Source organism: Protopterus annectens, chromosome 2.part1, assembly GCF_019279795.1.
Source record: "Protopterus annectens isolate FY-2018-M chromosome 2.part1, PAN1.0, whole genome shotgun sequence".
NCBI classification, from domain to species: Eukaryota; Metazoa; Chordata; order Ceratodontiformes; family Protopteridae; genus Protopterus; species Protopterus annectens.
In genome coordinates this window covers 1,072,828,741-1,072,847,080 of record NC_056729.1, presented here as the reverse complement: position 1 = coordinate 1,072,847,080, position 18,340 = coordinate 1,072,828,741, and positions in this window count along the sequence as shown.

The window sequence follows — 18,340 nt, the reverse complement described above, 5'->3', positions numbered from 1 at the left end:
CTCACTGGTGAACAGAGAAGCTTCCTCCTATCCAAGTAAGGATATGGGCAACACAGGAAACTATACCACAGTCCGGAATTCAGCAAAACCTGAAATCTGGACAAATCTAGTTCAGCAAAGGCGGGAAAAGAGAATTTTTTTTTTTTTTTTTGTTTTTTTCAGGAAACAGCAGAAAAACACACAGAAAACACTGTAAATGCTATAAACAGGCTAGCACACTTTAGTATGTAGCCTACAACAGTTATACAATACAAAAACGACTTAAATTGATATAAAACCAATGCAAAAACTGTAAAAAGCAGAAAGCAAATGCAATTTAAACTTTTTAAAGCACAGATCAGTTTGAAATTTGCTTTTTAGGCGGGTAAAGGCAGTCAAAGCAAAAAAACTGAGAAAAAAATACTTAAATCTAGAAAAGTCTCTCTTGGGTCTCTCTGTTGCCTATATCACTTTGCAGGACACCGCGAGGAGCTGTGCGGAGTTGTATAATGGTGCAAAACCATGCAAATGCGGGTTTTAAAGCAGGGAAACTGAAAGAGATAGGAATTGACCCAAAACGGCCAATAAGCTACTAGTTTCAGGGCTGAGACCACTCCTCCAGGGACAGATAGGCTGCTCAAAGCTCTCCAATCTCACTGTTGAACAGAGAAGCTTCCTCCTATCCAAGTAAGCATATGGGCAACACAGGAAACTATACCATAGTCCGGAATTCAGCAAAACCTGAAATCTGGACTAATCTAGTTCAGCAAAGGCAGGAAAAGAGAATATTTTTTAGTTTTTTTGTTTTTGTTGTTTTTTTCAGGAAACAGCAGAAAAACACACAGAAAACAAATGTTTTACTTAGATGGTTTTGGACCATGTGATCTATTTTATCAGTTAATTAATGGTATAAAAATGAGATTGAAGGGATTTTTAGTACTGATGAAGTCCCTTCCAGAGTATGGAGGGACTAAAGCAGTCATGGTATATGGATATAAATGCTAAACTTGTTAGCTGAGATTTATTTTGAATAACGCAGTTCAAATTTTCTACAGACATCATGCTTTCAGCCATTTTTTTTTCCATTGATGCATGCACTTTGTTACCAGAAGAAGTTGGTATTTTGGTATTTCTAAAAAGGGAGCTGCTTTGGTATAGACACCAGTTTTACCTGAATGTAGGCCTCCCATTTTCCTTTCCATTTCCAACACCATTCTTTAACTATGGATGCCTCAGACTTTGCTTGGAGAATAATGTCTCTGTGAGTGAAAGTACAGAACAAAGAAGACAGACCAAAACACAGACATGAAAGAGATATTGGCAGTCATAAATGTTTTCAACTCTTTCAATCATCTTTGGTTCACAGGGCAATTGCAAGTAATTATAGGCAACACCACAATGGTGTGGCACATAAACAAATAGGGCATCTCCTGATTGTACCCTCTGTGCAGGTTAGCCATGGTAAGGTGGAGTATTGCAGCTCACCAGAATCTCGCTCTACATGTATCTTACATCCTGTCAGAGCAAAACATTGTGGCAAAAAAGCTGAGCAGAACCAAGACAGACCCTCACAAATGGGAATTGAATTTGGGGATTTTACAGTATTTGCTCCAGGTGTGGGGAATAGGTCAGGTAGATATTTTTGCTCCATTCTTAACAAACAACTGGCAAAATTCTGCTCCAGTATTCTCTGCAACCAGGCCTGGAAAACAGATGTATTTTTATTGCATTGGACAGAAATTTTTCTGTATGGCTTTCCACCCTTCCAGCTGAAGATTCAGAAAGGGTCTCCAAATATTGTTGGGGTAACTCCCTTGTGGCCCAGACAGCAGTGGTTCTTCCTTCTTTTGGAAATGGCCAAAAGCAATTTCACAAGCTTTCTCATAGTCTGGGCCTACTCACACAAGACTTAACTTCAATTAACTGTCAAAGGTTTTAATACCTTTTAGGCAACTATTTTCTGAGGACATGCAGAAGGTATTAATGGAGGAAAGAAACCTCCTACTAGGAAATCGTGTATTACTAAATGACAATGATTTTCTAGTTGGTGCAGAGATAAGAACCAACACCCTTTTAACGCTAGTATTTTTCTGTTTCTACAATATGTGATATTGTCCTCTGACCTTTCCTACTGCTCTATCATATTTCATTTGTAGGTAATTTCATCACACATATTCATGGATTCCCCCACCCCCTTTCAATGCATTCCTAAATTATTTTTTTAGAAGTTGTATATATCTATCCACATAGAAAACAAATGGCTTCTCCTAAAGATTTTAACTTTGTTTTCTAAAAAATAATTCCTGCTACGTTTGAACCATCCCGTCATGGTGATCTGAGGTTCATAACATGGGAAAACAGTTTTGCTGAATATTTTGACTTCAGAAAGAAGACTACCTGAATTACAGGCTATTATCATGGTGGTTTATACTTACCTCATTTTCTACAAAGACAGGGTTTCCTTAAGAACTAATCCTTCCTTTATGCCTAAAGTGGCATCCAGTTTAGTCAAGCTATCCATTTCCCTGTCTTCTTTCCAGGACCAGAAAATGAAGAAGAAATAATTCTTTATATCCTGGATGTCTACAGACAACTCAGATATTATATTGACAGAACTAAAATCCTCAGAAACTCTTTAAGTTATTAATTTCTTATGAAGGTAAGAAAAAAGATAACCAAAGTCAAAGCAGACTGTTTCCAAATGGTTATTCCAGATTGTATTCTTTTGCTATACTCACCATAACAACTCCATCACAGTTAAGGTAAAGCCACATTCTACTAGAGTCATGACTTCATCATTTTTTTGAAAGGGTTACACTGTAGTTGTATTGTAGAGCCAGCAACTTGATCCTCTGTACAAACTTTTACAAAGCAATGCAAGCTATATTCTTTTTCCAGGGGTAGAGCAGGCTTTGTTAGGACCATTCTCCATGGGCTCTATGACCCTCAGTCTTTCTCCTGTCATCTGTATAAACTATGGTATTCTACCCATATTGCAAAGGTTACTGCAGCAGTGATCAAATTATGAGCACAGTATAGTTGTGTAAGTACATTTACCATAACAATTGATGTTCGAATTATCACTTTTGTAGTAGTCACTTCCTCCCCTCCACCCCTCTTATATTTGGTATTATTGTTGTTGCCAGGATGAATACACTGAATTTTATTTACCTAGAATTGAATTCTTTCAATGATCTAGCCTCCTTCTTAGAGCTAGCATGATAACTCTGACTGGCTTGGTGCCCTGATCCCTGATTTTCAACAACTGTGCTTGAGCTAGAAACAACCTGGGTTGATGCAAGGTGCCATTAAGCCCTGGAAGTTGGCCAGCTGTTATCTTGTGCAGAATATAACCCATTAAGCTAAGGCTATTGCAACAGTCATCATTCAAATATCTACTGTGGGGGTAAGTTTACTTACACAATTGCACTTTCTCTCATTTTAAAAATGAATTTCATATAGGCTAACTCCAAAACATATATTGGACATATGTAGTAATTGCTGCAACCTAATAAATTCACAATGCAAGCCTCTTGGGCTAATATAAGAACATGGTTAAGAATTGATACATTACTCATACTGATAAGCTTTGACTGGAGTATAATCATTCACCTCAGCAGTCCATTTTATTTAAAAAAAATAGAAACCATATTAGTAAGATATCAAAATAATGAGTGTGTTTTATATCTCTCTCTTAATCTGAGAATCTGCTAGTATGCACTGATAATTGTTTTTATTTATTTACTCCTCTTTACTTGATGTACTGGAAAATATTAGGGTTCAACCAAACACCCTAATAATGGGCGATTTCAACTACCTCACCATTAACTGGGAAAACTACTCATGTACCAACTCCTTCACTCAATGCTTTCTGGAATTCATAAATTCCAGTGCCCTGGATCAACTTTTCCACACCCCCACCAGGGGCAACAATATCCTAAACCTAGTCATTACCAACATGAGTTACCGGTGTTCCACACCTGAAGTCAAATCCTCGTTGGTCAGATCCGACCATAAGCTAATCACCCTAGATACCCGCATCCAGCCCCCACCCACCATTAAGGAAATCACAGTAAAAAATTTCTCCAAAGCCAACTTCATGCTTCTTATGACAGAAGTGGCGAACTTCATGACACCCATGAAGATGGACAATACAGTTACGACTGCTGAATCCTACACAAATGCACTCATTAAGCATATACATGAGTGCATGAATCATGCTATCCCAAACAGAACCAAGACGCTATCCTCCAAAAAAAGGAAGCCAATCTGGTGGTCCCCTGCCATAAACAAACTCTACAACAGAAGGAAGAAACTGTCACAAAAGAGAGCAAAATCCCATGAGTGGAGGGGCTCCCTGGTCAGCCTCAGTAAGAAGCTGAGATCCCTTATAAGACCCTCCAAAGCTAGCTATGAAAACAAAATGACCACTGATTCTAAAGGCAACCACACAGCATTCTATAGCTATGTCAAGAATCTCAATGGCAACACCCAGATCTGATCTGAGTTACAGCACTATGGTAAGAAAATTACAGAACCAACTGATATTGCCAACATCCTGACAGATAGGTTAAATGCTAACTCTACCCCCTCTCACCTCCTAAAGGGCCCATTTCTATACAGGAAGAATGTAGTGTCCCTGTAATCACATCTATGCAGGTAAAAGCTGCACTCTCTAAAACCAAAAACACAGCATCCATGGGACTGGACAACATTCCAGGCTACATTTTACATGAACTTCAGAATGAACTGATTCCCCACCTAAGCACCATGTTTAATCAGTCTCACATCAGACTTTGTGCCCACTGAATGGTGCACAGCAACAGTTATCCCACTCCACAAAGGGGGAGCCACCACTGATCCTGGGAACTATCGCTCTGTTAGCCTGACGAGCCTGGTCTGCAAGGCCATGGAATGTATCATCATGGAACTCAAAGACATTGGTAACCTCCAAACTCTGGACCCCACCCAGTTCAGGTTTGTGAAAGGCAGATCATGCCTTCTGAACCTGATCGACTTCTTTGAGACAGTCATCAAAGCCGTAGACGAGGGTAAGGTAGATCACACAGCCTATATTAATCTCACCATGGCGTTTGACAACCTCCCCCCATTCTGGAATTATAGCAAAACTGACTAAACTAGGTATAAATCCCTATGTCACAAGATGGGTTGCCAACTGGCTCACTGACAGAACCCACACTGTAAAAGTTGCAGACTCCAAATCTGACTTCAAACCAGTGAAAAGTGGAGTACCACAGAGTTCAGTCCTGGGACCTCTCCTGTTTGGGATCTACTTCTCTGAAGTACAGACTAACACAGAAGGCCTCTGGCTAATGAAGTTCATAGATGGATATTAACTAGGAGCCATAGTCAAGTCCCCAAATGATGTGGATATCCTGCAGAAGTGCTTCACTGAGACAGATGCCTGGTGTCAGAGGCATGGCCTCAAGCTCAATGTCAAAAAGTGCATTGTCATTCCCTTTGGTAAAAACTCTGTACCCATGAACAACTACATAAACGGCAGTCTACTTAATGCCGAATGTGTGATAAGAGACCTTGGGACCCAGGTGGACAGTAGTCTTTCCTTTGATAATCACATTACCACAGTAGTCAGGAAATCCTTCTAAGTGGCACACTTCATCACAAAAGGGATCTCATCCAGGAAATAAAGAGGTCATTGTTCCCTCTACTTGGCACTCAGACCCATTATAGAGTACAATGCCCCTTTTGGAATGTACCTCACAAGACATCTGCAGCAGCTGGAAAGGCCACAAAAGTACCTCACAAGGAGGATTAGTGGCCTCAAACAGATGCCCTACACTGACCCTCTCAAAAAACTCCAGCTTTACTCTGTAGCATATCACCTACTCCGAGGAGATCTCTGCCTAATATATAAAGCTATGTTAAACCCAGAGCTGTTGGACATGCTACACCTAAAGAAATCCCAATCCCTCCAAGCTACACGCTCTAGGGACCTAAACCTTGTCACCACAATAAACAGGACATGCTGGAGTGATATATTCCTGTCTCAGAGACTTCCTATACTCTGGAACAAGCTACCCATCTATGTCAAGCAAAGTTCCTCATTAGCACTCTTCAAGAAAAATCTTGATGAGTGGATGGGAAATGAGAATACACCCAGGGCATAACTTTTATGGCTCTGCTTGACAGGGGCACAGGAAATTAACTTTCTTGGGTGGTTTAATCCAGGGAACCTTGTTGGCTATGCTTACTTATGCCCTTGGGCCGATAGCCTAATACCTACTTATGAACCTATTATAAAATGCACTGTTAGGGTGTTGGGTGAATGAAAAGTCTTTTGATATTATTAAACAATGAGCCACATACATTTTATTAACACTTTGATAGATGATCAACTCTTAACACATGATAACTGATGTGACATTATAAGGTATTGCCAGCTATACCACGAGAAGTAAGACTGTGCATGTGTGGCATATGCCAGCATGGCTGGCTGAAGTTTTGTAAATAATCTTGTGTCATTTGACTGTCACATTGATTTTTACAGGTGCTTGTATTAAAAATGTATTTGTAAAAGCTGTTTATGTTAAAAATGCTGCAACAGAATCTTAACAGAGTTCTGTATGTGTATTGTGCCAGAGTCAGGTGACTAGATGTGGTGTCATTCTATAACCAGCTGAAGGAGGGAACTCAGGCAGCAACAGTTTGTTGTTTGTTTTTCTTTTTCTTTGGAACCTGATATAAAACATGTTTATCAGTTATCATAGTTCAGTTGTTAGTTGTAGTTTAGTTGTTAGTTGCACAGTTCAGTCAGTGAATAGATCATCACCTTGCATCGTGAAAGTGAGCATCTCAGCGGTAAATCTTGCCTTGTGATAATAAGTGAGTTAAATAGGGACAGTTTCTCTTTTAGTTCCACTAGAAAAGGTACAGTGAGAATAAAAACTGAAGAAAAATCCACTTTAATATTAGTGGAACTTCAGTAGGTGCTTTTGTCTTAAAAGAAACTTCTTCAGACTGAAGTGAATACAATTATAAAGCATTTACATAACCAATTAATAATAACATGACAGGCTTGCTCAGTGGTTTAACCCTTTGCATTTCAAAAAACATATATGAACTCTTCCCTATTATTCAAGTGTGGAAAATGCCATGCATTTAATTTTACCTGCCACTTATATTCAAGCCATCCTAATTCATCTTCAGGGTTAAAGCATAATTCCACATCTTTTAAAGCTTATAAAACCAAGAACTTAAAATCAGCCTTACAGTTTCCAGATTTAAAATGCTTAACTAATGCATTCTTTTCGTCCCCCATAGAAGTGGCGTACTTATGTTCATAGATTCTCTTAAGTCACGTGTTGTTCTTCCTATGTAACAACATTTACATGTTGTGCAGAATACTAAATAAACCATAAATTTAAACTTGCAAGAGAATGTCTCATTAATATAAATGTTCATGTTGTTAACAATTAAGTGTGTCTCTTTGGTGTACAGAAAATTGCACATTGCAATTGTAACATTTCATAGGTTAGTTCTAAACTGTCTTTGTGAGCCATTTTAAGCCTCGTCAATTATCCCTTGTGAGACTCAAGCCCTGCACCTTATACTTGGAAGGCAAGCACCTTATGCTATTCCTTTCATTCCTAAGCTTGAGCAAATTCAATTTTTCTTGAAAAAAGTTCTTAAAGCTTTTGGCCCTTCACTGTGTAAAAAGAGGTTTATTACCGATAACATCTGTAATATCAGGAGCTCCTCTAAAAACATTCCAGTTGTTGGTTATTATATTTTTTATAACACTGGAATCCAAACTATTTGTTACAGATATTCTAATTTTATGCTCATTAGTTCTAATTTTTTTTTGTTTTAAATGTAGTTACACAACTTATTTATTTATTTTATTGTTTGTTTACCAGGATAGTCCGTTAGGCCACAAGGAGCTTGTTTTCAATGGAGTCCTGGGGAGAAAAACTCCAGAAAAATACAAATACATAGTACAGATTGTACATATGCATTACAGATTATCTCACAGGAATACAAAGTAAATATAAGAAAAACATCAACAAGGATAGAATACATATAGTTCATTAAACAGCAATAAAAAACACTTTTTTTTTTTTTTTTTTTTTGTTTACAAATGTAGAAGCAAAAAGTAGCTGTTAAGTAGTTGGTCAAATAGTTCAATAGAGCTCTGAAACTATAGGAGGCAGTGATGGCATATTTAGTTCTAGGAGAGTAGGAAGTGGTATTAGAAGGATTAGGTAGGATGGGAACAGGAGCACTTCCATTGTGAAGTTAGGTGTGAGTGCAGCAAGGCTTTAAATGAGGCGAGACTGTTGGTGATGTGGATAGGAGATGGTAGAGAATTCCAGAGGCGTGCAAGAGAGAAGGACATTAGGCGATTCCCAGCTGGATGTGTGAGTTTGTGCAATTTGATTAGTTTCTGGGAATTAGATCTTAGAAGTCATTCTGGTTCATGCATTCCAAAGGTAGTGGCTAGGGAGGGACAAAGAAAGGGGTTGTAAATGAGTTTGTGTGCTTGGATGAGTTGGGTATAAGTGAGAGGTTAGGTAGCTCAAGCCCGTTTAGTTGGCAAAGAGAATTACAATGGTGAGAAATGGCTCTGTGACCTGCCGCAAATTTTGATATCTTGTTATAGCAAGAGGAGAGTTTTGTTTTGATGGAGGATTGCAGGTTGGTGAGGATAGATGCACCATATAGGAGGGATGGGATGAGATAAGTATTGGCTAGTATGAGCCAGGTGGAAGGAGAGAGATAACGATTATGGCACTGTAGCATACCACGTTTTTTGTGGGGTTTTTATATTTACTTGTAAATGTTTGTTGAATTTTAGTTGATCATCTATGAGTACTCCTAGTAGTTTAGTGTCGGAGACTATTTCTAGGGGAGTATTTTTTTTGCTGGTGATCATGAATGAGTATCTAGGGAGGAGGTTTGGAGGTGGTGAATAACATAAGTTTAGTTTTGTTTGCATTAAGAGCCAGATGGTTGTCTAGCATCCACTGCTCAGTAGAGAGAAGGTGCTTTGGGTAAGCTTATTTAGAGTGGGGAAAGATGGGGAGAGGCAGATAATGGCAGAATCATCGGCATATTGGATGAGGCTGGAGTTTGGAATGGCTTGGTAGAAGTTGCTGATGAATATATTGAATAGTAGGCGCCCTAAAATGGAACTTTGGGGACACCTGTGGGAGTATTAAGGAAGAGTGAAGTGGCTTTCTTCTATCTGGCTGCTTGGTGTCTGGTTGTGAGGTAGTTGGAGAACAACTTGGTGCAGGAAGGGGATAGGTTTAGTTTGCAGAGTTTATTAAGAAGCAGGTTGTAGGAAATAGTGTCAAACAAGGTTGAGGAGAAGGGTGGACACAAAATGGCCAGAATCACAGGCTTTAATTGTTTCAAGGAAGGAGAGGAAGGCAGTGGAGGTGCTATGCCCAGGTCTGAATCCATACTGTGTGGGGATAAGAAGCTGGTTGTTGAGGAGATAGGGTAAGAGTTGTTGGTGGATACCTTTATCAAGAAGCTTACATATAGAGGATAAGATAGCAATAGGGAGGATTTTTGGAATGTCATTATTATTGCCTCCTTTATGTAGAGGAATAATAAAGGCATTCTTCCAGAGCTGTGGGACCTGGTTTTCTGAGATAGACTGATTAATTAGTATGCTGATAGGGAAACCAATGGCTTCTGTGACTACTTTTAAGAAGTAGGAGGGAATTTTATCAGGGGCACTGGAATCATGTTTTAATTTTAGGAGAAGTTTTTTTTTTATGATGGCTATAGAGACGGGATTGATAGAGAAGGGTGCAGGCTGAGGAGGGGTCACAGAGGTGATGGTGAAGGATGATGTTAGCTTGCTTATAGACTCTATGAAGAAAGAGTGAAATTGGGTGGCTAAGTCCATGTCAGAGGCATCTGGGTTAGGGCAAGGGTTTTCTTTTTTTCCCAGGTTGAGGAGAGATGACATTCCTTTCCAAAATAGTTTGGGAATGGTGTTGTGGTTGGTTTGGAGAGTGGAAAAATAGGCTTTGCTGTCTGAGGTAATAGGTTTTTTGACTTTATTTCATAGTGTTTTATATTTGTTAAGGGTGCTAGTGGTTTTATTTTTATGGTAACGTGACCAGGGTTTGTCACCGAGTTGTATAGTAGCTAAGGTGTTTTTGGTTAACCAGGGTACAGGGTTACTTTTTGTACATTTTGTTTTTAGAGGGGCAAAGGGGTTGAGCAGGTTTGTGAAAGTAGAGTTAAAGTAGGAGACAGCATTATCTAGGGGAAGAGTCTTTAATGGGTTCCAGTTTGTGCATTTTAGTGCATTTGAGAAGGTTTCATAATTGAAGTTTTTTAGGTAGCGAGTGGAAATATAGGTGTAAGTTAGTTGTATGGAAGAGGGGAGACAGCGGGCAAAAGTAGGGAAGTGGTCAGTTAGTGGGTCTGGAAGAATACCACTATCAGAGATATAGTGAGGATGGTATACTAGAACCCAGTATATTGTACTTCCAGTAATGGAATTCTTGGAAGGCCTGGTAGTGGAATTGATTAGTTGTGTAAAGTCATACAAGTTAATAATGAGTGAGTTAGTGGAATATTGGATTGTAGCCCAGTTTGTGTTCACGTCCCCAAGGATTATGGTTTCATGAATAATATTTGTGGAGATCCAGGAGAGAATATCTTCAAGGGTTGAGATATTGTCTCCAGGGGGAATATAGAGGGAGAGAACAAATATGAGTTTATGCTTGTTTAGGTGGAGTAGGGTTGGTATCATTTCTGCCTTGCCAAATTTGGGAAAGGGTTTGGTATACGGGGTGACTAAGAGGGATACTGAGTAAAGAAGTGCTACACAACCCCCCCCCCTTTTTTTGTTCTGTCATTCCTTAACACGCGGTAGTTGGGAGGAGTTAGTTCAGAATCTTTTATGTGGGGCTTAAGCCAGGTTTCTGAGATGGAGAGAATATCAGGCTGGTTATGAAGAAGCCAGGCATGAAGGTTTGGAGTTTTGTTACCTAGGCTATGAGTATTTAAGACTGAGAAGTGGGGGTGTCCTGTTGCTTGAGGGGTGGAGTTGGGGGACTGGATTCAGTGTGGTAGAGGGGCCTGGGTTTGGGATGATGTCCCCGGAGAGAAGGACAGAGATAAGATGATGGGTGAAGTATTTGGTTTGTTTAGGGTGTAGTATGCAGGTAGAGAGTTTTGTGGACATTAGACTAGTGTAGTTGGGAACATTGTTTTTAGAGTTAGGTAGGAGTCTATAGGGAAGAGCATGCTAGTGTTGAGGGGTAGAGACTGGGAGATATAAGGGTAACAGTAAATGTGTACTTTGTAGAGGATGAGGTAGTAGTGTGAAATGGGGGAGTGGTTTGCATTAGCAGGTTGGGTGATATAGTTTAGGTAAGTTAAGGGAATAGAGGCTTGATGGTCATGATGTTGGTTTTTGGATGGTAGTAAGGGGTTTACGTTAATTGTTTGGTAGTTTATCAGGATAAGTAGTGTTTTACAGCACACTCTGAAGAGTAGGCTTAGTTTAATGGGTGAACTGTGGGAGGGGATTTTGGGGGTATGATGGGTAGTTTGGATTGGATATTTGAAGTGGTGGGAGTGGCTAGCTAAGTATAAGTGTAGAAGTACTGAAGGTGGGTGAGATTTGGGGGCGGGGAGGGGGAGTGGAGTGAACCTGTAGGGCAAATAGAGTGGGTAGAACCAAGAGAATGAGGAATCAAGGTCAAACAGTAGAAGGAACACCTACAGCTGAGCTAGAAAGCTTTGGTTTTTAGTTTGTTTTTGGAGCTGCTTCAGGCAGGTAACTTAAGCAGATTTATACCTCTTTTATATAAGGTATTTTGCTGGGTGAGTCTGTTGGGTAGGGGATGACCACAGAGTGTTTTACCCATTGGGAGAAGCTGCAGGAGATAAGGAGGAATGCATAGAAAAGGTAATACCAAGAAAGTAAGAAAAGACACGAGAGACCAGACTAGGGTTGCCACCTTTCATCGTGGCTAAAACCGGAGTAAAGCCATACCCCTCATGTAATCAGTAACCCCACCCACCTCACCTCTCCCCGCCCACATTCCACACATTTTGTGATGTCACGATGACATCACTCAGCAAGGAATACCCTCTTTTTCTATTCCTGCTGCCTAAGTTCAACTGATTTACTATGCTTTTCTGTAAAATAAGCATAGCAAATCAGCTGATTTACAAACTCCGATAGTCTGTTTCATTTTTTAAACAGAATACCGAAGTTTGTACAGTGTTTTCTGGACTACCAGAGCATCAGTTTGATTTCCAGATAGTCTGGAAAAAAAACGGAGGGGTGGCAATCCTAGACCAGACCTAGAAAAACCCTAGAAAATCAGAAGGATAAGTGAGGTGTAATACAGACAAGAAATATCCAGTGTAGCAATAACAGTATTTCCAGTTAAGTAAGCCTTGAAAGCAGAGCAGATACTACTTTTTAAACAACTAATGTAGCACTAAAAGTAAATGCAAGTTTGTACAGAAATAGCAAATATTATCAAACACAGTTAACTAAGCTCTACAAGCAGAGGAGAAAACATTCTTAAAAAAACTGTAATGAAGCACTTGGAGTAAATTCAGTAGTTTATACAGATAAAGCAACTTTTATCAAACATAGTTATCTAAGCCCTGTAAACAGAGCAGAAAATAATTCTTAAAAACTGTAATGTAGTACTAAGAGTAAATGTAGGAGCTTGTACAGATAAAGCAACTTTTAGCAAACAGTTAACTCTGCACTGACAATGCATAGTAGCAGTGTAAACAGCAATAAATAAAACAGTATGTCTTGCAAAATACCTTCTAAAGCCAGAGAGCATACAGGCAGGGGGGAGTAGAAGCTTCCATGTGGACTGCACAGAAAGTTAGAAAGGATTTTAAAAATGGCGCCACAAGAAGGAAGGAAAGTTAAAGAGTCTGTAGAAGGGGTTGGAAAGAAAAAAAAGTGAAAGAAACTGGGGGAGGGGTTGGAGAGAGAGCGTGGAGATGAATGCCACAGTAGCCTAGCTGGTTGGAACCAGTACTGACAGGGTCCGGTCAGCAGTGTGAAACAGCACCGAAAATAACAATCAGAAAGGAGCAACTGTGAAAATCAGAGCTGAAGAGGTAAAAATAGAGCAAAGCCAGAGATGGAAATATCGCAGATATAAATTTAAAAACAGGAGACAAAGGGTACAAAAGACATACTTGGGGTTAAATAATACTCTAGAGTGTGGATGACAACATTAGACCTACATATACTGGAACTATTGAGACTTAAAATAACATTAAACTAAAAGCTATTATTACTATTGTTAATTAAAACAACAAGCAATATGGTAGACTGCAGGCATTGTGCAGATTTATAATTCTTTCATAATGTAGTTTTCTGTGTGAGTCTGTTGGGCAGGGGATGACCACAGAGTGTTTAACCCGTCAAGAGGAATTGAGCTAGAAAGCTGTGTTTTTCAGTTTGTTTTTGGAGCTGTTTAAGGCTGGTAACTTAAGCAGATGTATAACTCTTTCATAAGGTATTTTGCTGGGCGAGTTTTTTGGGCAGGGGATGACCACAGAGTGTTTAACCCATCAGGGGAACCTTCTAAAGCCAGAGAGCACACAGGCGGGGGGAGTAAAAGCTTCCATGTAGCTTCTTTGCTTTGTAACCATTGACTTAGTATTAAGAGCCAAACTCTGTGGATTCCCCCTATTTTGTAATTGTCACAGAAATTATTGCTTTCTATTGCATAATCCTCCTCACTAACAGTTAACTCACTGATTCTCATCAGTTGGCCTTTGGCTAAGTTTATTTTGGTTTTATAAGAATGCATACTGCTAAAATGCAAATATGAATTGTTCTGAACTACTTTTTGTAAATGTTCGTGGCAAGTCTGTCCCCTACCTTAAAAACACACACATCTAAAAAATTAATAGAAACTTGGTTGTACTTGTAAGTAAATTTCAAATAGATACATACACTGTTTCAATAGGTTGTAAAACTTTCCAAAGTAGTATTCGTCCCCTCCAAACCAAAAACAGGTCATCCGTAAAATGAAACATGGTGACTATTTTGTTCATGTAGACACTATCAAGAATATGGGTGGTTTCCCTCCCATTGATAAATAAAGTTGCGCAACTGGGGGCCATTGATGCCCCCATAGCTACTGCATTCGTTTGTTTAAAGAATTCATTGTTGAAACTAAAGAAATTGTAACTCAAAATAATATCCAACAATTTCATCAGTTGGTTATTTAAATGTTTTGTAATTGTATTTACTGCAGTCTGAGAAAGTCTGTTTTAAGATGAAAGTGCTTACTGAAGTTCTGCTACTATTAAAGTGGATTTTTCTTCACTGGTTTTATTTTCTTTCTTTTGGATTGTTTGGTTAAACCAGAACTGAATTTCACTGTTTTTCATTGGATATTTTGGTTTATGGTGAAATGGAGAACGTCACTACCTCAGAAACTGGCTTTTTATCTTGACCTATAGGATGTACTCTGAGTGACACTCCAACAGGTATATTCATTGTTAATCAACATGGGAATATTGGTTTCACAGTTAGACAAACCAGTGTATTAACTGGTGCTGTGAATGGGATCAACAGTGACAACGTTTTACTTGGCTGCCTTGCACCTCCCATTAATCCATTCAACAATGGAAACTTTCAAGGAACTGCTACCATGTAAGTCATTCTGAAGTTTTTATAGAACTAGAAAAAGATTTAACTAAATGGAAAGGACTACAATGGGAAAATTTATTTTTGAAAGCAGTTTGAGGAGCCTTAGAATGCCAAAGGGGCTAAGAGTTAACAAATTAACAGCAGGCAATCATTTTTCAAAATAATTTTTGGACAAATGGCTTGAAATTAATCAAAACGGTGGTTTTCAATATATGCAGCTACTTATTTTGTTTAACAAAGAAGACATTAACAATCTAAATGACAAGATTCAACTTAATTTCAGTAAACTGAAAGAAAGCATATCAGTGGATAACTTTGAGTCCAAAATGTTTATAATTCAAGATCATTTCATTAAATTAAATGAAGTATTGCTAAAAAGAAAGACCAAAAAGTTTAAAAGAGACCGTTGAGATTATGAAGGGGGTGTGGCCTCAGCATACCTCCCAACTGCACCAAATTACTCGTTTTTTACTGAGTTTTGGGGTTCAAATGAAGGGGTGCCAAGATTCCTGAGTGGCACCCCTTCACTTCTGATTTTTTTCTTTGTTCTTTTTAATTTTCGCGCTGCCAGAGCTGATGTCATCACGTGCACAATGACATCATCTCCATCAGGGCTATCAGCCTGTCGGAATTGAGCTCCGTGTAGCTCATGTCATGCATGCAGAACTTTCTGCTCAAATGTGAGTGGGAATGGCAGAAATAACGGCAACAGCACTGAATGGATTATGGCAGACCTGCAAGCAAGCAACTCAATCCAAAACACTGAAGGATTTACAAATGCGAGCAGCAACGGAGCACTGCAGATTTCTTCCAACTCTAGGACAAGCTTTTCACCCATGAAGGTACGTAGCTCATAGTGGTATTTCTCTGCTAACTGGGGATTGTAACATTTAAACTTCACAACTTCTAAGGTGCTTCTGTTATGGCAGATCTTTGTCACAACTTTTAGAGGAAAATGAAAGTGAAAACAGAAAAGAACTGCTTTATGCAGAAGTACTGACAGGTTGTTATCAATACAAAAGGCGCTTAAGACTGTTGCCACAAAGTCCCCCTCCCAAACCACTACAACTGGCATAGTTAGAACATTTGCATTGATACAGAGAATATAACAAACACAACAAAACTAATCGCCCGTCCCAGAAAATCAAGCATGTCAATGGTACACGGCTTTTGGTTCTTGAATTGATTATTGATTTTTACATGTACACGCCCGTAACCCTCCTCACACCTCGTGCACACATTTCATAGTACTTTTTGTTTCACAGTACAACAAACCAAAATTAAACCCAATGCACACATCTCGGCATACATCTCAACTGTCCAAATTCCACAGATGTGTATATTTTTACCTCATATTTTTCAGTGTCTTCCTCATAAAACCTGTACTTTTTGGGCAAATTACTAAGGATTGAAGTAACTAAATAATGACAGACATTTGAGTTGCAGACTTCATATCCTACAGAGAATTCAGGTTATTGCAACAACTTTCAATCTTTCACCCTTGCACCCCCACCCCCAAGTTTAAAACAACAATGTTTAAAAGTTGCCCCTATTTGAGGTCTTTCTGATAAGGGGTTCAGAGGTGTGAGGCCTATTATCAAACCATGCCTACCATCTCCTTTAATATAAGCCATACACTTGGTCACTACAAAGCAGTTGTAACTGATCCCTCAACCAAACTGCTGCATGAAAGCTGAATATTTAGAAATAAATAGTTGCTATAATAATAAAACCAACAACTCTGAATCTTCTATCTTCAAAATGTTAAACAAATGGGCAAATGTGGAACGCCTGATAATTCTAACTAGGAAGCATAATTAAAAATGATTATTTCATGCTTAAAGTTCTCTTGATGAATTAACATTATTCAATGTAATTTGCTATAAATATTACTTAAAAGCATGCTGAAGAATATGGGGGCATTAATATACAATTGACTGCCCAAAGTAAAGGGAGAGAACCTGTGTGTGTGTGTGAAATGCCCCAGGTGAATATACCTGGTGGCTAGAGGAGGTACTCAGGTTCAAACCTTGAAACTTTGGTACAAATGACAACAGCCTAAAGTCCCTACCCACCACCCCTTGTGAAAGCTCTGGGTTTATGCCTCATATTTGTTCTGTTCCTCATAAAATCTGTGGTTTTGTGGCAAGTCAGAGAAGGACTGAATTCAGTAAATAATGACAGGCATTTGAATTTCAGACTTCATATTCTTCAGAAAATAAATGGTGGGGGGCGTGGCCAAGGATGAACACAGGATAGCAGCAGATTTCTTCAGCTCCACCAATTTCATTACATTGACAGGAATTAATTACTTAAAAAATTAATTCTTGAAGTGATTTTCTTTCTAAATATGTTTGTTTTATATAGTTCTTGAACTATATCTAAAAAAGAAAGGAAATCTTAATAATATTCCTGTCAGAAATTACTTTGGAAATTTTCCTGTCAGTTTATCAGTCTGAAATGAGTTCCAGTAAGACAAATTCTCAAGACTCCAGCATCAAGAAAGAACTTCAGTCTCTGATAATTATAGTCCAGCAACTTACTGCTAAGATGGATAAAATGGATACTAAAATAGACACTTTCATAGAAAAACTACAAAACAAATAGACTTGTTACATATGGACCTGCAACAACAGAAGATCCAGATGACAGGCATAGAAGAAGCTGTGAATGACATGGAAAATAAAATACAAGAACAGGAAATCAACATTGAGTTTCTGCTGAAACAAAATACACATTTACAAACAAAGCTGGATGACCTGGAAAATAGATCTAGGCACAATAACATTAGGATTTTGGACTGCCAGAAAATATTGAAGGTAACAATATTACTTCTTTTTAACAACATGGCTCCCTAAAACTTTAGATTTACCAGAAGCATTCTCTTTTGGTATCGAAAGAGCACATAGATCTATAGCTAATACTAACTCTAACAAAAACTATCCTAGATCAGTTATAGTTAGATTTCTATCATCTTTTGATAAAGAGATGGTTCTTAAATCTGCTTGGGCTAAAGCTCCTGTTAAGTTTAATGAGACAACTGTGCGTTTTGACAATGACTATTCTTCCATGGTAATTGCTAAAAGAAAAGTTTTTCTGCCACTAATAAGGGAGCTTAAACAAGCACAGTTTAAAACATACCTTCTGTTTCCTGCCAAGCTTAAAATCTTCCTTCCTGATGGTCCTAAGGTCTTCGATGATTTAGACTCTGCTTTACTGTTTGTCAAAGAAAAAAGGATTTTGGATAAAATAGAAGAAATGGAATGGGCTAGTTCTTTATTAAAGAGATTGGCAACTGAAGCTTCCTGGAAGACTTCAAAGAAGAAGAAGAGACTAAAAAACAAATGATTTGTTATATGTTTTTTCTCTCTCATCATTTTAGTTCATTATTAATCTTTTTGAATATAGTTCCTGCATTTCCAGAAAGCCACAAATATTTTGGAAAAGATTTAATCAAAGTTATTCTCTATGTGCAAAGAAATGTTTTGTTTCATAACCAGTCAAAATGCCTGAGGATTTAATGGCAGGCTGTGACTCGATTTGTTTTCTTTCTGAAAAAAGTAAGGTTAGTAATTTGATACATTTTTTATCTTTACCTTTTTTTCCTTCTTCTTTTATTATTTTCTTTGTTTAAACAATGACATTCTATTTAGATTATGTAGTGGGTAAAGGGTGGGGAGGGCAGGAGAGAACAGTAATGAA